Here is a 21,147-nt window from a genome sequence, read left to right on the forward strand (position 1 = left end):
TTCCCCCTCTTATTTATCTCTATATATTCTACCTATATCTCTCCATCCCTTTCTCTCTAACTCACTCCCTTTCCCATATCTATCTCTCTATCTCTACATCCAAATCGATTGGTCTCATTCTTCTCCTCTTACTTTATATTTATATTTATATTTACCTCTATCTTCTCTTTTGTCAGGCTCTATCTCTATATATTTTTCCCTCTCTCTATCCATCAATCTCTCTCCATGCCTCTCATCCCTCTTTTCATTGATTTCTTTCTCACACACAACATGACCTTTTAATAATTTTGTTTTATTTTTGTTTAGATCCCTAGAAATTGATGCATAATTGACTTTTTTATTACATATTCAAATTGAGTTTTGATGCTAGATTAAATGTACAATGAAAAGGCAAAGTGAGGGCCATTTGAGCATCCTAATTTTTATATTTCTCAAAATTTAATGTGAAAATTCTATATCATTCCCAATATTTTTTTTAAAAGTATTTAATTGAGAAATTACATTATAAAAAATGATGCAATATGAACATTTCATTTTAATGTGTTCAAAGAGGTTCTCCAAAAGAGTGAGACCAATAGTTAAGAAATAATTCATTTTTTATTGATGTGTTGATGTAATATTGAATATGTCTTGATTCATATATAAATTTCCATGTTAGCCAACATATATTACTATTGGTGTAACCATTACACCTCTTTTTTGTGCAAGTGTTACTTGTAGGCTTTGTGAATGTTTTCTCCTCAAATAAAAATCGATGGTAGGAGTATGAAATAATGGTCACAAAGTTATCTATTGGTGACATTTTGTTGGGAAGATCGATGAAAATCTTGACTACTTGTGTGACTTTGATGCAAAGTTGAATGGAGAGAACATTCATATGATTGTGTTATAGTCATTTCCAGTAGCGACGTGGCTACATTGAATAACTCAAATAAGGCTTTGGAAATGTGTGCCTCAATTTTGTAACATAAATACCATGGCATGGGTCATGCATTAGGCAAAAGCTCCCTTGTCTTAAAATTTGTCCCCCCTTCAAAATAAATTTTGGAAATAGGAGAGGCAAAATATCCCTCACATAAAAATATTAGGTTTCTTTATAAATAATTTATTAAATTTAAGATAACAAAAAGTGAAATTTTAAACTATATTAATAAAATATAAGAATTGTTAGTATTTAAATTTCAATGTTGTTAATATTGGTGAGAAGGAAACAATATTTAAGAGAATTAGACTTTTAGTTTTTAGAATAACATACTTGAAGAATATAACATTATGTTAAACTAAAATCTATTTGTCTTTGTATTGCAATTGAATCTTGATATGATGAATGCTTCAATATTTTTACAATTATAAATTGTCTTTATATAGTATACTTTTTTTATGCAACTTAGATATATCTAGTCAAATGCCTATTTTTTCTCCTTAGTTCACTATGATCTTTACAATTTACCAATGATTATATGTTGACAATATTTATTATTATTTAGGCAGATTGCTAGGTCACAAAAGCCATGTTCTCATTGATTCATCCCCTTTTTTAAACTATCATTTATGATAACAAATATAATAAAGAACAATAGTCTTAACCAATAAATGAATTAATAGCATGAGATATATGAGTAGCATGAGTCGATATAGAATTAATATTTAATAGTTAATATTTTAAAATAATGCATCTTCTTGCTACTTAATTTAACTTGTGATTTCCTTTTAAAAAAAACTCCATATTCTCATCATTCTTTCAATGATTATATCATTTATCATTTTAAAGTATAACAAATATTTATATCATTTAAATAATAAAACAAATTTACTAATCAAAATAGGCAAAAACATATAGCACAATGGTAACTTGTGAGTCTATTATATACAATATCTTAGGTTTGAATCTAATCAAATTTAACACAAAGACTTTAAGTTGATTGTATATTTTAAAAAAATATTAATCAAAATATTAATTTTTTAAAAATTAATACAATTAGAAAAATTGTAAACATAATATATACAAACATAAAATATTTTATAAATTCAAAAGAAAATCAACTTAATATCATATGTACATCCAAAAATTACAATTTTTTGCTAATTTAATGTGCATATAACCATTGGATTTTTCGGTCAACAATCTTTGACAAAAATAGATGGGGTGCTAGCTAACGATAAAAAGAACATGTTTGGTTTCTTTGCTAGCAAATTCTTTCTTTTTCACTAACAAACAACTTTTCGCATACTAATTCCTTAGCGATTAAGTCAAACTTCATTGATGTTGTTTTATTTCCTCGAGACAAGTAGCAACTTCCTTTTATGTCTGGTCGAACATCCCTATTTGATGATAGGCACCTGAACGCCAATTTCACAACTGCAAAAACTACAAGTTTTATCTTCTACCCCATGTAAGTTAATTAAGAATGCAAAAGAAATGTACAAAATAGAAAGATGCATAAAAATAGATGTTTATTGTGGTTCACCACAAATTGTGGCTACATCCACACAGAGAGAAAAGTAATTATATTGATGAAATAGAATGAGTTTATAAATAGATGCCATCAGCATTTATAGATCACAAATGATTAAATGAAGAGACACAATACAAGTGGAGGAAAACACCCATGACTATTAGCCTTCAAATACTCAACAATCTTCCACTTGAAGACAACAGACGCATCAGCTGATCACCCATTCTCCTGCTCTACATGTTGACCTACTTCTTTTTAACAAGGCCAAGAGAAGTCTTGGCACATTTGAACTTCTCCTTGGAAACAACCTTCATCAATGTCTGTCGGATTGATCTTTTTATCAATTTTGGTAACCTTTAGTTTCCCTTCTTCTACCACATATCAAACATAGTGAGCATGATTGTCAATATGTTTGGAGTGTCGTTGAGCAGAATGATTGTGAACCATAAAAATTGCACCTTGGCTATTAGAAAATAAAACATAATCATCTTGTTGCTAATGTATATCATTGAACAAGCATTGCAACCAAATAATCTCTCTAGCTCCTTTAGAAAGAGCCAAGTATTCGGCTTTAGCAGAAGAAAGTGCAACACAATGTTCAACCTTGAGGCCCAACTAATGGTAGCCCTGGAAAATATGAAAGCATAACTAGTAGTAGACCTATATTTTTCTCAATTTTCGGCAAGATCTAAATTTTTGAATCCTTGTAGCTGAGCATGATTTCTACCAAAACACAATACATAATCAAAAGTGCCCTTGAGATACTACAATATCCACTTGACTACTTCCCAATGAGGCTTCCCAGGATTGCTTATGAATCTACTAACTACTCCTACCACATGAGCAATTTTGAGATGGGCAGAAACCATAGCATTCATTATGCTACCAACCGCTGATTTATAAGGAATATTATTCATAATTTCCTTCTCCTCTTCTATTTTGGGACACAAATTTGAACTTAAGTGGAAGTGAGGAGCAAGAAGAATAGGAACATTTTTAAGTTCAACCATACGAAACCACTCGATAATTTTTTCAATCTATGATTATTGTGACAAAGTAAGGACCTTTTTTTGTCTATCTCTAGTGATATTCATTCCAAGAATCTTTTTGGTGGCCCCTAAATCTTTCATGGCAAACCGAGAAGCTAACTCTTTCTATAATTTGCTAACTATTTGAGGAGAGGAACTAAGAACTAACATGTCATCAACATAGAGTAGAAGAATGAAAAAATCACCACTTGGAAGTCTTTTATAGTACATGCACAAATCTTATTCACACCGGGTGAAGTTATGTTCAGCTATGAACTGATCAAACTTAATGTACCACTGTCTTGGAGCTTGCTTAAGCCCATACAAACTTTGCTTTAGCCGACAATAGAGATGTTCTTTACCCTTTTGAACAAAGCCTTTAGGTTTTTCCATGAACAATTCTTAATTGATGTTTTCATGTAGAAAAGTTGTCTTGACATCAAGTTGTTCAAGCTCAAGATCCCAAATGGCTACCAATCCTAAAACTACCTAGATTGTAGTCATCCACACAATTGGTGAGAAAATCTCTGCAATGTCTAGCCTCTTTTTTTGAACATACCCTTTGACAACCAATTGAGCATGATATCTCTTTCTACCACCATCTTCCTCTTTCACCTTATATACCCAATGATTTTTCAAAGCTTTATGGTTGGGTGGAAGCAAAACTAAATCCCATGTTTTATTGGATTTAAAAGAGTTCATCTCTTCTTCCATCACAATCATCCACTGATTTTTATTAGTACTTATTTAAGCATCTCTAAAATTAACTGGTTCCACTTGATCAGAGATTAAAATCTTAGGTTCTACCTCCTCAGAGTAAAGTAACTCATAATTTGAATACTTGGCAAGCATCCTCCTCTGCCTTGTAGATTGCTTTAAGTCTAGAATGTGCTTCTCATTCTCATAATTGTTTCTTATCAATTTATAGACATTTCCCTTTGAGGATATGTGAATTTTCTATTGAATCTTCTATGATGAAGTAGAAGTGCCATGATATGTATTTAGATGCATATCACCAATGTCATTGTTTAGCCTGTGCTCTGCTTGATGATATTTATCAACTATATGAGCAAGACACAAATTATTTTCACCACCAATCCTAGGCATGTGTGCAGCAGATACATGTTGTCTTTGACTGGGTGTGAACATGCCTATGTTATGAGGATTCCCAACTAGTTCATTATAACATTCACGTTGTTTGCTACCCTCCAAACTACAAATGTTATGTTTGACAACTCTAATAATCTGCTCTATTGGCTGGCATGAGTCAGATAGATCATGGATGGAGACATCATGTCTCCTTGGCTCTATTGTTGTTTGATGAAGAGGAACTACACACCAACTACCACTATTCTCTTGTTGCATCTTGTGTCTTGCTTAAGGGTCATGGAGTCTAGCAAGAGTAAAAGAAGGACTCCTAGTATGGTGAGCAACCCACACAACATAATTCCTATAGTCATTATCATGACTAGGAGGCTGAAGACATCCACTTCCAAATAGATCCACACCATTGTGACTGTCATGCTTGCTATAGTCCAAACTGTGAGTAGGGCTATTATATCCATTATGGTCCATGTTGAACTATGAACTTGAATGTTTCTTACTAATGCTCTATTTGCTGTAGTGATGACAGAGTTTCTAAATGAAACAAAGGAACTTCATCTCTGGTTGATTGGCTTGTGAGGGAAGATGTGAGGTATTTTCAAAGAATTCTTTAAGTAGCCAATGATTATAGTCCATGCTAGTAGAAATAGAGGATGAAGATAGAGCAACATTTGGAGCTAAAACAAAGGTAGGAGTAGAAACCATGGGTTGAGACCGTGGGTTTAATGAAGAATTATTCTCATTAAACAAAGACACAGGAATAAAATCTTCATTAACTCTTTCCTGTGGTGTTGATTGAAGAGCCAAAAAATTCGTCTCATTAAAAACCACATCTCTACTTTGTAGAATCTTCTTTGGAACATGATCCCATAATCAAAATCCAAACTAATCTTCACCATAACCCATGAAGATAACTATTTTGATTTTGAATCCAACTTTCTCCTTTTTTCTTTAGGAACATGAACAAATACTTGACACCCAAACACTCGAAGATGTGAGTAGGAAATCCTTCTACCCAACCGTTCCTCTTCTGAAATTCCAAAGTCTAAACGAGATGAAGGAATTCAATTAATTAAGTACACTATTGTATTGCAGGCCTTCGCTGAGAATTCTTTGCCTAAACTACCATTAGATTGCATGCATCAAACATTCTCAAGTATAGTTCGATTTAGTCTTTTTGTTGGCCCATTTTCTTGAGGGGTGAATGATACAACTTTCACCTATTGAATACCTTGATCTACACAAAATTTATCAAACTCCAACAAATATAATTCACCTCCATTATCTAATTTTAAACATTTGATTTTGTTCCTATTCTAATTTTCAATAAGAGCTTTAAAAATTGTGATATGAATATCAGGATTTAACTATGTGATTTTGAGTCAAACTCGATGACCCATATTTCATGAGTAGTGATTCGACATGAATCCATCTCTCATGAGAATAAATGGAACACTTAGCACTCATTGGATCTAGGTGATGCTCACAGGGGTGAAGCACCGGGACTTCCCGGGAGGTCACCCATCCCAGTACTACTCCAGCCTGAGCGCGCTTAACTACAGAGTTTCCTCCATAGTTAAACCCAAAGCTTGCAACCCCATTTGCAAAACCTTCACCAAGTGTTGTGCCTTATGAACCATTCATTAGAAAGCCCCTTAAGCTCATCAATTGATAAGTAGGAGATAATTTCCACAGCTAGTCAAATTGTGATATGATTTGACTAGCTGTGGAAATTATCTCCTACTTATCAATTGATGAGCTTAAGGGGCTTTCTAATGAATGGTTCATAAGGCACAACACTTGGTGAAGGTTTTGCAAATGGGGTTGCAAGCTTTGGGTTTAACTATGGAGGAAACTCTGTAGTTAAGCGCGCTCAGGCTGGAGTAGTACTGGGATGGGTGACCTCCCGGGAAGTCCCGGTGCTTCACCCCTGTGAGCATCACCTAGATCCAATGAGTGCTAAGTGTTCCATTTATTCTCATGAGAGATGGATTCATGTCGAATCACTACTCATGAAATATGGGTCATCGAGTTTGACTCAAAATCACACAGTTAAATCCTGATATTCATATCACAATTTGACTAGCTGTGGAAATTATCTCCTACTTATCAGCTTTAAAAATGTTAATTTTGAGAAAACTTTAAACTTTCCAAACATCGTATAGACCCAAACTTTTATAGTAATATCATCAAGAAAGGAAAAAAAGAAATTTGTGCCTCCATGAGAGGTTACCTTTGTTAGACCGAAGATATCCGAGTAAACTAACTCCAATGGTGTAATATTCTTGTCATGGCCATTCTTCAAAAAGATGACACATTTTTGTTTCCCATGAAGATAGTGCTCATAGAATTCTAAATCTGCTGATTGGAGACCTAGAAGTTGATCTCATTTAAGCATAACCTCTAGCCCCTTTTTTCTGATGTGGCCTAATCTTTGATGCCAAAGTGTGGCATTTCTGCCCGCAATAGTCATCGTAGCTCAGACCTCATCACTAGCTTCCCCAACATATAAGCTACCAACTTTATCTCCTTTGGCAATAACCATGGAACCCTTGGTAATTTTTCATGTGTCTATGAGAAGTATAAGAAAACCTTGAGCATATAATTTACTGATAAAAATCAAATTTCTTTTCAATTTGGGAACATGCCTAACATCCTAAAGTAATAATTGAGCAACTCCTTCTATTGACAACAAAATATCACAATTTCCTACAATTTCACAAGTTTTATTATCACGAAAATAAACATTCCCAAATTTATCTTCCTTGTAGTTTGTGAAGGCTTCGTTGCAAGAAGATGCATGAAATGAAGCTCTGGAGTCAATTACCCATGAATTTGAAGTTGTGTCACTTGTCACAAGAACCAAAACACCATCACACTGATCATGAATGATGTTTTCTCTATTGTCCAAAACCTTTTCTTGAGCCCTTTTAAATTTTTTGCAATCCTTTTTAATGTGACCAGCCTTTCCACAAAACCAACAACCTCTTTGTTTACCTCAGGACTAAGATCTTCTAGTTGATTGTGACCTTCGATTGTTGTTATTTCTGCCTCCATGTTGAGTTCTTCCTCTATTTTCCATAATAAGCATTGTTAGTGCATCGCTAGATGAAGACTCTTTATTAGTTCTCCTCCTGTCTTCACTAAGCAAAATAGAGACCACCTCATCATAAACTAGCTTGTTTTTGCTAGTAACGGAAGTGTTGATTGATGTTACCACACCATCCTAGCTGTCTGCTAAAGAACATAATAAGATGACTACCTTATTTTCATTATCTTGAGGCATACCAATGGAGTGTGCCTGGCATAAAAGAGTATTCAACTCATTTATGTGATTCGACATTGTTGTTCCATCCTTCATCTTCAACTTGTAAACCTTCTTCATGATAAAGTTTTTGTTTGCAATAGATGTCATTTCGTACATACCTTGAAGCTTGTCCCATACCTCCTTTGTTGACTTTTCATTATTCACATTGAACAATACATTCTCAGATAGCAAGAGAAAAATCTCTGCCATTGTTTTTTCATCAGTTTTATTCCAAGTCTCATATGTCATGTAGGTTGGCTTCTTTTCTTTACCTCCAATTGCAATTGCAAGATCATGCTTGACCAATAACGATCACATATATACCTTCCACAAAATGAAATTCTTCCCAAAGAAGTTTTGCACTCTTGATTCCTCCATGACTTTGGAATTTGATCACCGAAATCAATCACAGGCTCTGATACCAATTGTAAGTTAATTAAGAATGCAAAAGAAATGTACAAAACAACAAGACGCATAAGCACAAATATTTATAGTAGTTCACCACAAATCGCGGCTATATCCATATTGAGAGCGAACGAATTATATTGATGAAATAGAAAGAGTTTACAAATAGATGCTATCAACATTTATAGATCACAAATGATCAGCTGAAAAGACACAATACAAGTAGAGAGAAAACACCCATGACTATTGCTCAACACCCCATCCCAATCTTCAACTCTGGGTCCAAAATTTCATACAGAGCTCCTCTTCTTATTTTGTCATATGCCATCACAGCGAGGATTATTTCGTTTCTATTTCAGATCGTATCCACAGCAACTTTAGCAGAAATGATCTCGCCCAAAACAACCCCAAAGCTGTAAACATCAGGCTTATCTGTCAGTTGAAAGCATTCATGATAATTTGGGTCTATATATCCTAGCGTACCTTGCGGCGCAGTTGTGATATGCGATATATTGACAGGCAAGAGCTTGGAAAGTACCATATCTGCAACTTTTGCACCGAAATTTTCATCCAGAAGAATGTTCGTGGATTTGACATCTCTGTGTAATATGGGCGGATTTAAATCATGCAGGAACGCCAAAGCCTGAGCAGTGTCTACGGCAATGTTCAAACAAGTTTCCCAAGGCAAACCCTTTGGAGTTCTTCGGCTCCCGTGAAGATGATCGGCCAAGATCCCATTCGCCATGAATTCGTAAACCAGCAGTAAAACTGGACTCCCTGGATCACTACCGCCGTAAAGATCCACAATATTTGGATGTTTCAGAAAGGACAAGATCTGTACCTCGTTAATGAATTGGTCGCCGCTTTTACAATTTTGCTGATAAAGCTTCTTTACTGCCACATTTCATCCGTCTCCAAGCTTCCCAAAACACACCGACCCAAATCCTCCATCTTCAACTCTGTTTCTCTCGTTGAATTGCAGTTTCAAATAATCTGTTCAGATGGAAGCGGGGTTGGAAGAAGGTGGCAAAGCGACCACACGCGATTGTTGACGCCCATTCCTGTCGTGTCCATAAAAAATGCATTTTCTATATTTTATTATTTAAGACGTATTTGACCCATTTGCAGTCGTTTGCTATAATTCCTACAGCGTGATGGAAGCAGGAGCATTAATCAAAACAATATACTTACGGCACAAGTTAGATGTAAAGAAATAATAACAAAGTAAATAACAATAACAATAGAAACGACAATACATATATATATATAATAAAACCTTGACAATATGTTAAGGAAAACATCCATAGGACAAGTATTGATATTTTTATTGTTCAGAAGAAGCTCATTACATCTCTAACTTCACACTGTTGTAATATTTCTATTTAGACATTATATTATGCCTTCACAAAGAAGAAAGATATATGATCTCTTGAAGATAAGAGAAAAACTTCTAAATATAGAATAAAACTTGATTTATTCTTCAAAAACTTAAAGTTTCTTTTTGAAGATTTAAAAAATGTACTTTTTCAAAAATAGGATAAAGATTGTTTTCACAATCTTTTTTTTTTTTTTCACTTTTTTACAATTGTTGTCATTATCTAATAATCTCCACCTTGACAACAATTTACTTAATACTTGCCCAAGCCCATGCACGACCCATTTTGCAAACCAAAAGAAGCCACACTCCACTTTAGCTTCTTTACCAACATTGGTTTAGTAAACATATTTGCACAATTTTTAGGTGTATGGACCTTTTCAAAAGATACTCCACCTTCTTCAATAAATTGTCTCACAAAATGGTAATTAATCTCAATATCCTTGGTTTTATTGTGATAAGCTAGATTTTTAATCAGATAGATAGCACTTTGACTATCATAGAATATGATCACATTATCCTGCACTTTTCCAAACTCACCCAAAAAACCCTTCAACCAAATTGCATCTTTACATACATGCGAGACATCCATATATTTTGCCTTAGTTGTAGATTAAGCAACTATCACTTGGAGTTTTGACATCCAACTAATTGCTCCACTTGTGAGAGTAAAGACATAACCTAACATAGATCTCATTTTGTCCAAATCACTTACAAAATCAAAATCAACATAACCACACAATGAATTGCTACAATTGCTATAGGTGATACAATAATTACTTGTGCCTTTAAGATACCAAAGTACCCATTTTACTGTTGCCCAATGCTCTTTACCTGGATTTGCCATGTATCTACTGACAACACCCACTGCATGTGAAATATCCAGTCTTGTCCATACCATCACATACATTAGACTTCCTACTACATTTGCATAAAGTATGCAAGAGATATAATCTTTTTCTTCCTTCGTACTAGGACATAAACTTGAAGAAAGCTTAAAATGGGAAGCCAAAGGGATATTAACAGGTTTCACATTTTGCATGCTGAATTTGATGAGAATCGTCTCCACATAATTCTGTTCTGATAACCAAATCTTAACATGTTCCTTATCTCTATGTATCTCTAAACCCAAAATTTGTTTTGCTGCTCCTAGATCCTTCATATCAAACATCCTAGCCAATTGACCCTTGAATTTATTAATTTCAGTCATGCTCTTACTTGCTACAAGCATATCATCAACATATAATATCAAGATAATGAATAAGCCATTTTCTAAACTTTTAAAGTAAACATAATGGTCATACTCATTTTTACAAAGTTTTGACTCACTGTGAATGAATAAAACTTCTTATACCATTGCCTGGGTGACTGCTTCAGGCCATACAATGATTTCTTGAGTTTGCAAAAAAAAATTTTATTGCAATCTTGAACAAACCCTTCTTCTTTAGAGAGATCTTCTTGCTCTTTTTCTTCTATAGAATGGTGAGTTTCCAACTAAACTTGTTGATATTGTGGTACTTCTTCCTAGTCCAAATTATTTTTTACAAAATCTAATTTTGTTAGAGAGGATTCATCAAATACTACATCTCTACTAATGATGATTTCATGGATAGTAGGATCCCACAATCTATATCCCTTAGCTCTATCACCATAGCCAACAAAGGAGTATTTCTTGGATTTGATATTTATTTCTCTTATTATTATTTTTGCATCTAACTTGTGTTGTAAGTATATTGTTTATGCTTCCATAACATGAAGAACTCATAGTCTACAGTTTTAGTCGATGGACTAGGTGAAAACCAGTTAGGAATTCCTCATGTTGCTACTTGTGCCAGATAGAAACTATGATTTTTGTTTTGGTTTCCCATCTCTAGCATTAGTATACCACAAACCTTCTTATCAAGGGATTGATTGAGTAACCTGGATAGATTCTTTCACACATGTCATTCTTGGATAGTTGCATTTTTCTTTATTAACAACATGAGGAAAATCTTTAGAAAATGGATAGGCTATGCTTTCTCATGGATAATTTGATAATGACAGTAGTAACCAAGTGTTTTGTATGCAACAAAAGGGGAGCCTTTAGCAGATTATTAAGCCAAAATTCCATCACCAATCCTTTATCTTTGTCAATTACAACGAATGACAAGAAGAGTGATGGAGATTCATAATTAGAAAAGAGTCGCAGTGGAGTGAATTTTTAAATGAGAAGGCAAATATTTGTGAAGAGTTATCACTTTTCACAAATAAGACTATAGTTAACAAAGTAAGGCTTTTTATTTGAAGGGAAAAAGTTATTGTGTGGGGAATTTTGAGATATTGGAATTCATTGAAAAAAATTGACCATTTGAAGACTGGATCTATAGATTTATTTATTGTTAAAGGGCTTTTCATTCATATAGATTTAAATTATTTCAAAAGATAAAAAGCATGGAGCAAGTTGCCAATAGTATTGTAAATACCTTCGTACTAGTTAAGAATTTGTTTCAAATTGGACTAGGAAGTGGTTTAGGGTGTTTATTTATTTATTTATATTGTAAGAACATATTATTTGATTATATCATTTATTAACATTGATTTTTTTGTATTTTTGATCAGATGAGTTTAAATTTTTAATGTCTTTGGCAAACATAATCTCCCATCATAATTACAGAAATACAACTTTTGATTTAGATTTTTGTTTAAACATCTTAGTGTAATATGCTTGCTTAAAAATCTCTTAGTTTTCATTAAATAGATGTCACAGTTTAGAGAATTAATTTGGTAAGAGTTTTAAAAACTTTAGTGTTCTTCTATCTTACAGGAATTACAATGGGCTTTTAATTATTTAGAAATAATTTAGTAAGTGTTTTTCTTATTGAAAGTGTGTTTAATTATTTTATTTATCTTGCAATAGATTACGGATAGTAATTTAAAGGAAAATTGATTTATTTTTAAATTTATTGGTGTAAAGTGGCAGTAAGTAAAAACAATCAATAGTCTGGTATCAAGCCCTTTCTCTTTTCATAATTTCATCTTGCTCCTATATGTTATAAGAATTCACCTTTGATACTTCTTCATGGAATATGTGCTATTCCTAAGACCAATTTTAAGAAATTTGAAATAACCATAACAAATATGTTGGCTTGGTAATTGTAATTTGGTACAGATCATTTTACTTACAATTTATTATCAGTTCTATTAAAATTCTTTAAATATTTGATTTTCACATTTATAATTATTTGATTTGTTATAGGTTTTGTTTCTAAATGTTGTTAATATTTTATTTTTATATTTCTGCAACAAACAATTCAAAGATTGTAGAAATTGTTCGGAATGATAGGCACTATACTCATTTCTTTATTAAATTATTTATAAGTTTACAAATTGAAGCAAATAAAAAAATTAAATATTTGGTCATCTTTAATATTATAAAAAATACATGTTTGAGAAGTCCTTGGTAAAATTTTCAGGCATTCTTTCCCAAGGTGATGCATGTGAACATTGTTGTGAGAATGCTCCTAGGGCTTATACAATTGTGCAACAAAGCACATCTATTTGTGTGCCAATTGTGATGCCTGAGCATAAATTCAAGTGCTTAATCAAATAGGACTTCATGGAATAATCAAATGTTCAAACCCTACCAAACCTATCAGCTATACTCTTGGACCTTGCTCTAGTGCAAGCGCTAGTAGTCATGGTTTTGTTTTTGAATTTGCTTTGGTGTGATAAATTTTCTCTAGAAGAAATTTTTTTTCCCCTTCTATTTTATGATTTTTTTATTTTTATGACAATTTAATTGTGTTTTTATTAAGTTATATTTATTGATTTATGTTTTATGAGTAATAGTTCATAAAAAATCATTTATCATGATAATGAATGAAAACATAACACTCATTAGATCTAGGTGACACTCACAAAGGTGAAGCACTGAGACTTCCCCTTTGCGAGCATCACCTACATCCAATGAGTGCTATGTGTTCCATTCATTATCATGAGAAATGGGTTCATGCAAATTACCACTCATGAAACATTGATCAATGAGTTTGACTGAAAAACTACAAAGTTGAATACTGATAGCAATATCACAATTTGACTTGCTATGAAAAGTATCTCCTACTTATCTATTTTATGATTTTTCTTAGCCTTTTCCTTATAGGCATGATACTATTGTTTTTACCTCACTTATGCCAATTAATATTTTTTCTTGGAAAACCTAAATAAATAGTTTAGACTATAATGTTTGTTATTAAAAAAAATCAAAGTCAATTTTCTTAATATTCTATGTTTTGGCAATGAGCTTTTGGTCTACTAGTGAAGTTGAATGGTTCACAAATAACACACCAAGGATCAAGTCTTGCTAAGTGCAAGGCTCCTAACATCATAACTAATGAGGCTAAGAGCATGCCTTGTGTAATTTTGATGGTGTGGATGCCCCTTAGTCCTTGGCTCTAAGTCAAAGAGGTTTCAGGCACAAGTGGGCCCATATCGGGTTCCTAAATCATTTTAGTGGTGGCCTTCATTGATTGGTAGCTCGAAGGCCTCATGCCTTCACTAGGTTGCCTCGTAGGTCTAAACCCTCCATAAAAAAAAAATATATTGTATGTTTTGTTTTGTAACTAGTCTTTTCAAAATTTTCCAGTGGTTTTAAAGATTTTAATAGGAGAAAAATATTAATTTTTCCACATCATTTCATGGGTGTGTGACAAGCCATTATGGATTTTCCTTTTGCATGTGCACATGTTGTTATAGAGCCCTCTTGTGCAAATAGGCAACACAGTCTTTATAGGTGTATGATAGACTACAAAAAATAACCCTTTACTTTCTTGCTTCACTGGCTAGGTATGATATTCCTTTTTTTGATTAGGAGTTTTCATAAACCTTACAAGCTTTTGTTGCATATACATTTCTTTACATATGTTACTACGTATATTAAGGAACAAAGTATTTGCAAACATATTGGGTATGAATTCAAAATTGTAGTGTTGTTTTAGTAGGATCTTCCATACACCTACATTTTTTTCCTACTTATTTCATTTGAAATTTCATTTTACTCATATTTCCTTTGATTTTAGTGGTTGGCAAAGCATTATCTCTATAAATTTGAAAATGGGTTCCTTCTTTTTGTTGTATTTTAATATAAACTACACTAAGACATGTGTTTATGTCCATAACTCATGAATCATCTTTTCTTTTTTTCTTTTGTATTGGTTGGTGTTGAATAATATCCCCCATGGATGTGTAACTAAGCTAAACTGAAATGTCCATCTTAGGGACACCAAAATTGCAGCTACATTCATTTTTCAATTTTCTAGTAACTTAGATTTTGTGTTGTTGTTTGATAAATGAATGAACTAGATGGGATTATAATGCCCAATTTTGTTGGTGCATTTTTGTGTTCGTAATGGATCATTTCTACCTCCTAAAAAAACCTAGTTACACCTATAGATATGATTTTTTCAAGTCCCTTTCATAGTGATGGTAGGCTATGGTTATTAGAAGTCAATGTCACAACATATTAGCCCAAGTCTTTATGCTTCAAATTTATCAGGAGAAAATCATCATCTTTATTCAAAATTATTTTGATTTTCCCTTGTCCCTTTAAAATCATTCTTGAACTAGTTGACACTAAGCCTTAATTAGTCATTCATATCTTGTATATAATATTTGTGGATAATTACCAACCTTAAACAATTGTCATACCATGCAGTCACTTGTGCTTCAAACTAAATCATTGGAGGATGATGATAATCACTTGTTGGCTTTGTGCTTGTTTAATTGTCCAAACACTTTACCTATTAAACAATTTGATATTGGACTTGATGATATTCATACATTTTCCTTGACATATGCATTAACCTATACAATACATAGAGGTAATTAGTCCTCCATAGTGTTTCTTATTGGGTCTGTGCACTAGAATGGTGGACATAAAAGTGGACATCACCAAGAAAAAAGGAATTTCTTTTGAATAACCTGATCATGCTATATTCAAAGTCAAATAATCACTAGCCCTAATTACCAAACCTAGCAGAAAAACATAAAATACAAAACTTTATCGAGTTTTGATTGTCTACAAAACTCGATTGGGTTTTAAAAGCTTGTTATCTTTATAAAACATGATCGGGTTTTGTAGAAGTTTAAATTTTTTTGGTTGCCTAAAACTTTGGCCTTTTCTAATGGAAAAGAGGACAGAGTTGTAGCAAGGGAAATTAGCAAAGATCCATAACTTGATCAAGTTTTTCCCAAGTAGTTAACTTTTTACTATTTCCATCCATGACACCTTGTAAACAAGGTAATTGTTTTATGATTTTTGTTTTCATTTCTTATTGTTGGTGTAAATTATACATATATACTATTTACACTTACTTAATTTTACTTAGGTTAATGCATTATTTTATTATTATATTTTGTGAGACACTTAGGAGTGTGCACACCTTTATGAGTTGTCGTGTTGACCACATAAAAGTACGTAACTCTAATTTAGAACATGGTGTCTACAACACTGGAGTTTGTATCATTCACTGAGTTGTCATATTGAAAACACAATTATTCACACTCCCCTTTAGCACATGTTGTTTACAGCATAAATTTTCTTGTTACACTCTTGTAGGCTTATCCTCTCACCATCACACTTACTTCCATGCCTAATGGAGGATAACCCATATCTGGTGGACATGTGCCTAGTTGTATGATTTATCATGTAGCTAATTTTTAGGCATTCTAGATGTATCTCATAAGCCTTTATATACAGACACTCCTAGTGTAATTTTATGTATATTGAATTGAATACATATCGATATTCTGATCATACTCTTTCTGGTCTATAATTGTGCTTGTGTTTGAGTTCGTGATTCTTGGGTGAATTTTTCCCTAAGGAAAATTCTTACATGGTATCAGAGCTTGGAGAATCTCTCATCACATAGCCATTTGAGACCATTGTTGCTTCAGCACCTCGACCTGAATTTGGAGTACCACAAAAACTAGGAGCATTTAGAGTCAGAACGAACCTCGCCATTGCATCTAGAACATCAATTTGGTGTAAATAAACTATAAATTCAGCTACCTTAGCCCAAAGTCAATCGTGAGGCAAATTTTTTTTGCAAATCGGCACCTGGAGGCCGCAATTTGCATCACAGGTATGGTCATTTTATAGATCTAATTAATTTTTTTTCGAATTTGTAATTTATTCATCTCTACATTATTTTCAAAAAAAAATTGAATTTATTTTAGGCTAGGTGGCCTTGCAGAGAATTTTTTTGCACAAGTATCGAGCAGTCACACCCTGGCCCTTCGCAAAGAATATTCTACAAAGAATATTCCAATTTTTAGTGGGCATTTATCCAGCATTTATTCCAATTCAAAGGTCAAATTTCAAATTTTCTAGTGAATAGCATCATAGTCTGGCACCTATATTCCACTAGCCAGGAAAGCAATTACCAGCTACCAACCAGTAGCCAAGTCCCACTTAACCAATGAGGCCAATAAATCCAAGCAGCCCATTTTATTTCTTTTGCACAGGCCTTGTAATTTATTTACATGCACAGGCAAACACATTGCACATTTGGGACTAACAAATAGTCTTGGGCACTATTAAAATAATCCCAACCTGCATAAAATTCATTAGTACTGTGCAAGGTTCTGACCACTATAGTAGCCTATCTCTAGTGACCATAAAAATTATTCTGGTGACTATTTTTAAACACTGGTATCACATAATTCTTCCAGCCCCCTATTTAGTTCCAAGAAGCTTCTAATAATGACACATGGCCATCTCACAGCTACCCATGTGGCGCTATTTTACTGATTTTGCCAAGTTGTCCCAACTCACTATCTGACGTGTACAATCAGCACTATGACCTTCCTACTATGACAGTAGAAAATTACATGTGTAGTCCCAGTCACCCATAGGTACCTCCAACCATGTCAATGCTAGCAAGATTGACACGTCAGCCAATCGTATTTTACCATGTGTCACATCCATACAACCATATAGCTGACTTAGCCAAGTTGTACTACCACGTGACTAGGCAAGCTATTTTTGCTGATGTCATCATTGTAAGAAGTTAAATTTGATGGTCATCTAACCATCATTTCTAGTCATTTTTTAAATGCTATGATGGTTTTTTGATCGTCAAATTTAAGCTAGCATTTTTCTACCCATAACCCTCTTCAGATTGATTTTTGATTTTGTAGTCTAACTTTGGGAGCCCATAACTCGGTTATCTGGACTCTAATTTAGGTACAATTTTTTTTATTTTGGGTAAAAGTTCTTGAACTTTCTAGTGGTGGTGTTTGTTTCTAGTTTTGGTACAAGGACTTTTTAGAAATTGTATTTTTTGGTGATTGTACATGATCAATCTTGCATTTTACAACTTCAAACACTCTGTTACAAGTTCATTTGGTCACTTTTATAGGTTCCATTTTTTTTAAAGTGCATTTTTTTTTGTCTACTTTCCAGATCTGCAATCAGATTCTAGGGTTGAGTACAAAAAATCTCTCTTTAGAATTACGGCTTTTTCTGCATTGTAATGCTTTGATTAGTTTTTAGAATTGTTGTGCATCTGAGCTATAATGCTTAGTGATAGATTTGGGCCTCAAAAGGTAGTTGTGAAAAGAAAAATCAAAAGTCCACTTTGTTGATGCAGGAGCATCTTGCATGGGAAAATTATTGGAAGAAAAAAAAAGTTGAAAAAAAAAAAAAAATTAGAGGAGAGAGAAAGTGACGAAAATTAGAGGAGAAATAATAAAAATTAAAAAAAGGGAAAAGGGTGAAAAGAAAGGAAAAGAGGATTTTTATTTTCGAGGTGCATAGGTGGCATAATAGAAAAAAAATAAAAAAATAAATGGTTGTCATTCCATTTATTGAGGTGAGTGGGTAGAATTCTAGAAAGTTATGAATATTGTAGAAAGTTTTGGAAGTTGTAGAAGGTTGTGGAAGTTGTAGAAGGTTGTGGAGGAATTCTAGAAGGTTGTGGATAAGTCATGCATGGGGTGGTAAGTGCCTATTTAAGCAAGGCATATGAGCATTTCTAAATCAAGCTCGAGGAGGAGAAGCTCAAGGAGAAGCTTGAGAAGTAGAAGCTCGAGGAGTAGAAGCTCGAGAATGAGAAGTTTGAGAAGTGGAAGCTTGATAAGGTGAAAGTTTGGAAAGGTGAAAGTTGTGGAAGGTGAAGCTTGGAAATCTTGGAAGGCTTCAAGGTTTGAAAGAGAAGGAGGAAGTGAAGAGTGAGTTTTCCTAAGTTTGTGGACAGAGCGCTGAATGTGAGGCAATTTACAGCAGGATTTTGATGGACTTGTGAGTGTGTAGACAGAGTGCCGAATGTGAGGCAGTTTACACTTGGATCTTAGATAGAGCTTGTGAGAAGAGCTAGTGATTGCGGTTTAGAAACAAGGAGGTTGCTTGGTGGCTTGCGAACACAAGTTAAGATCTCAGAGGTTTATACCAGAGTGTGGATCTGGACTAGCTTGGGTTTGGATTGGATCTTGAGAGATCTTGTAGAAATGTTATTGTAATTGCTATTGGATTTTCAAGTATAATAAAATTGCTTGGGAAGTATTTTGTCATCTCTTTGTTTCCTTATTGTTGCATTCTTGGTTGTGAGTTGGTAAGGGTGGTGTGGCCCTTCATCAGTGGTATCAGAGCGTACCTTCATCAAGTGGTATCAAAGTTGTACCTTCATCAAGTGGTATCAAAGCGTACCATCATTCGTGGTATCAGAGAAAGATTTCTTGAGTGTACAAGCAGATCACCAAAATGTGAGGCAGTTTGTACCAGGACCTTGGTTGGGTAAAGTTTATCAGAGTAGGAGTTCTTGAGTGTACAAGAAGATAGCTGAAGTATGAGGCAGTTTGTACCAGGACCTTGGTTGGGTGAAGTTTATTAGAGTGGGAGTTCCTGAGCGTGTAAACAGATCGTCAAAGCTGAGGCAGTTTGCACTAGGACCTTGGGAGGACATGCAGATTTATCGATTGATGCAGAGATGGAAGACTGAACTTGTTGAGGCATGATTGTGGAGAGCTGGTGGATTGCAAATCCATTGTCCTAGATTTGTGATGTGGTTCTTGATTGTTTGTGCAAGGTGGCAGGTTGCGATCTAACTTGCAAACAATTTGGTTGTCACAAGGAGTGTGGGAAGGATTTGTTGCAGAGGGTTTACAAAGATCTTGGGAGATGGCTCCAAGAGGATTGGACCCTAAGATGATTGCGAAAATCCATGATATAGTGGAGAGAAATTTTTCTAAGATGATTTCTCGGTTGGATGCTAGATTGGCTGATCAAGCTAAGAAGGTCAAGGTGGAAGAGGATGGTTTTGTTGATCAGATTGTGGAGTCTGATGCAGAACCTGTAGAGCAACTAGAGGTTATTTCTGAAGATATTCCTAATGTTGTTGATTTTGGCACAGAGGTTGGTTTTCATGAGCAAATGGTTGAGACTGACATGGAGATTGTGGAGCACTCGATCGTGGATGATCCAGTTGTTGGAGGTGAGTTATGTATTGCAGAGCATCCTGTTGTGAGCAATGAGGTTGCTGGTGTTGAGAGTTTGGCATGTGTTGATGGAAATCTACATGTGGCTGCTAATGTGGAGCTTGTTATTGCTGGTATGGATTCACTAGTTGTTGATGTGAATGGGAGTTCAGTAATGAAGAATTATGTTCAGTTTGTTCCTAGGAGTGAGCATGCTAATTGGATGGTTGAGATTCTAGTGTTTGATAGAGTAATGTAGATGTGGAAGATTTGCATGGTGGTTTTGTTGAGGTGGAAGCCTTTGGTGAAGATGAAGATGGTGGGAGATCTTTCTTTTGGCATCAAAGTGTGGGACACACTTTTCTATCTACCGGGGGAGTCTGATGCAGGAGCATCTTGCATGGAAAAATTATTGGAAAAAAAAATATATATATATTTGGAGGAGAGAGAAAGTGACGAAAATTAGAGGAGAAATAATAAAAATTAAAAAAAGGGAAAAGGGAGAAAAGAAAGGAAAAGAGAATTTTTATTTTCGAGGTGCATAGGTGGCATAATAAAAAAAATAAAAAAATAAATGGTTGTCATTCCATTTATTGAGGTGAGTGGGTAGAATTCTAGAAAGTTATGAATATTGTAGAAAGTTTTGGAAGTTGTAGAAGGTTGTGGAAGATGTAGAAGGTTGTGGAAGTTTGTAATGCCCCGCTTGAAGATCCTTGGAAACAAGGATTCAAATCAAGCCAAGATTTTTTTTTTACAAGTATGAATGCACAAGACAACATCATACAAGGATCACAAAGATCGCAACGGAAGACTTCAACACAATCTCGGCAACCAACGAATCTCCGAACGCCACTACCCAACTGACACACACAAACAAAAGCCAACAACCACCACAATAAGATGATGGCACAAGAAATGACCACTCATCAACAAAACACCAAGCTGGGGTAAAATGCAGAATATCAAAATTTGGCTAAGCCTGAAATCCTGAAGCCCTGAAAATTGGCTAAGTCTGGATTTTTG

Source organism: Cupressus sempervirens, chromosome 2, assembly GCF_028749045.1.
Source record: "Cupressus sempervirens isolate cs-2001-9-10 chromosome 2, ASM2874904v1, whole genome shotgun sequence".
NCBI classification, from domain to species: Eukaryota; Viridiplantae; Streptophyta; class Pinopsida; order Cupressales; family Cupressaceae; genus Cupressus; species Cupressus sempervirens.